Raw genomic sequence first — 2,301 nt, 5'->3', positions numbered from 1 at the left:
TTCTGCACAAACACAGTTAAGTATCCAGGAATTCCCACTTTTTTCCATGTTGTCCATAATTTTCTATAATCTATGAAATTGAAATCTTTTAAATAGTAAATAAAACAAAGGTAAATATATTTCTAATGTTACTTCCTTTCAACTAAATCAATTTGATGTCAGCTATAAAATCTTTCATTCTACATACTCTTCTGTACCTAATTTGAATTTTTGGCAATTCTCTGTCGATATACTACTATAATTAATTTATTAGCAATATTTCACTTTAATGTGATACTACTGATATTCCTTTATAATTCTCATATTCTTTTGGAGTGTACATATGAGTCTCATACAATTGAATGACCAGGGAATCTTTTTTTATGTAGTCCAGTTACTGGACATCAACAAGTGAGCATCTACCTTGCTCCATCTGTTTGCTGAAACGTTTGAAATGCTATTAGATCACTTCCTGACGCCTTATTTTCCCCAGTGACTTCACTGCAGCTGGAAATCTTCCTTCTATATCATTGGTTCTTGATCATGTGTTGCCTCCTAGTATGACTGAGAATCAACTTACACTTTTTGGTAGAGGAGCTATATATTCCTTCCATATTTTTTCATGTTTCTTCCTGTGTCATATTTTCTATATTTTGCTCTTAGAATGTTTCATTACTATAATTGAAAGCTTGATTCCTGCCCTTTGGTTATTTCAGCTTGAGAAAAATCTCAATTTCTTCTTTCTTTTTAAATTTCTAACTCTAGTTCTTTGTACATTTTATTTTAATACTTTATCTTTTCAAACTGTCCTTTGAAATGTGTTGCTCCATTTTCTTTAACATTGTTTTCATGCATTTTAGCTTCTCTATTTTCTAAAACATAGAACACAATAATAGGGGATTTCTAGTGTCTCCGTGGCACGGAATTGTGCTGACAGCGAAAAGGCCCATGGTTCAAAGCCACCAGATACTCTGTGAGAAAACGATGGAGAGTCTGTTTCTGTGCAATTTTCTGCCTCTGAAAACTCCTGGAGGGTCAGCTAAGAGTCGACTCAGTCTTTTACAATACATAACAACATGTTCTAAAGTAAGTTTCAGAGTTTCTTTAGTCTCTTCTATAATTTCTTTAAAGTGGCATTTTTCTTTCTTCATATGAGGTGAAATCTTACATTCCTCAAATCCAAAGAGCATTCTACCCCTTGTGTTCTGTATTTTATTTTTTTAGGGGGTGGGGAGGGGGCTTCAAAGCTTTTATTAAAGGTCCCAACAACAGTCAGTTTTTTCTTCTCCACGTCCTGCTCTGCGGCCTCCTTGGCTCAGATGCCGAGCAGCTGGGCATGGATACGGGCCATGCAGACCCTGATAAAGGCCTTGAGGTCCTTCTCTTCCTGCGTACTGACCCAGGCTTTCTCTTCTTGTAGACATTTCGGATGGGCATTACAGGTCCTGTCACTTGAGTGGCCAGTTTAAGCTCCTCAGCAGAACTGTCTCCCTTCTTGGGGGCGTAAGACTTCTATGGGAAGAGGGTGAGTTTGGAGCAATACTCCTTCAGCCACTGCACATTGGCCTTCCGGGCCTCAGTGGACTTGTTCTTTCTCCGGGGGTCCACGGAGATTGCGATGGTCCGAGCCACCTCCTTGTGGGTGCCGTCCACCCTGAGTTCTTCCAGACTGAAGCCCCTGCAGGCTTGCACTTCGCCTGGCGGGCCTTGTGTCTCCGGGTCTTCCCAGGCCAGGTGGTTAAACCATGTGGCCATGCGCCGCTGCCAGTCTTTGTGAAAGTGAGGCTTCCAGTTCCTGCCATTCCGGCTGGGCGCCATGGCTGCCAATGGCTTCTTCAAGCCAAATAATCAAGCGGGAGGCCTGTTCTGTATTCTTGCTGTCAGCCCACCGCTCATCTGCTCTCGGGTATTAGGGTTCAGTGCATGAAGTCTGTTTGAGGTAGTCTTCAAATCCAAGTGAGAAATGCTAAAAGTTGTAGTTTGATTCTCATGGACTTGTTTCAATTTTCTAAAACTTCAACTTGAATTTGCATATAAGCAACTGATGGTCAGTTCCACACTTGACCCTTTAGTTTTGTGCTGCCTGATGATTCTAAGTTTTCCAACATATACATAATGACCATGATATTTTTAATATCCTACTTGCCATACAATTGTAAATAAGAAACATTAAATTTCATTATTTTTATTTAATCTATTGTTTATAAGTGCATCTTATATTTAAACATCTTCCCTTTCTTAATATCCTTTAAATTTTTTTCTCTCCTTTTTTATTTTTTTTGTTTGTAATTTTTTTTTCTGTAATTATATTTTATTAATTTT

The 2,301-nt window shown here is 38.7% G+C and overlaps 2 pseudogenes; one reads left to right on the top strand and one right to left on the bottom strand.

The window, feature by feature from the left end:
* Positions 1-1,126: 1,126 nt before the first annotated feature.
* Positions 1,127-1,797, bottom strand: LOC102844788 (annotated as a pseudogene).
* The window catches only part of LOC102844375, an 89,968-nt pseudogene continuing 89,462 nt past the window's right edge, over positions 1,796-2,301 (top strand).

Source organism: Elephantulus edwardii, unplaced genomic scaffold (assembly GCF_000299155.1).
Source record: "Elephantulus edwardii isolate Elephantulus edwardi_28Jun2011 unplaced genomic scaffold, EleEdw1.0 scaffold00001, whole genome shotgun sequence".
Classification (NCBI taxonomy): Eukaryota; Metazoa; Chordata; class Mammalia; order Macroscelidea; family Macroscelididae; genus Elephantulus; species Elephantulus edwardii.
Note: the sequence above shows the minus strand (reverse complement) of the source record. Positions and strands in the feature narration are given on the sequence as shown.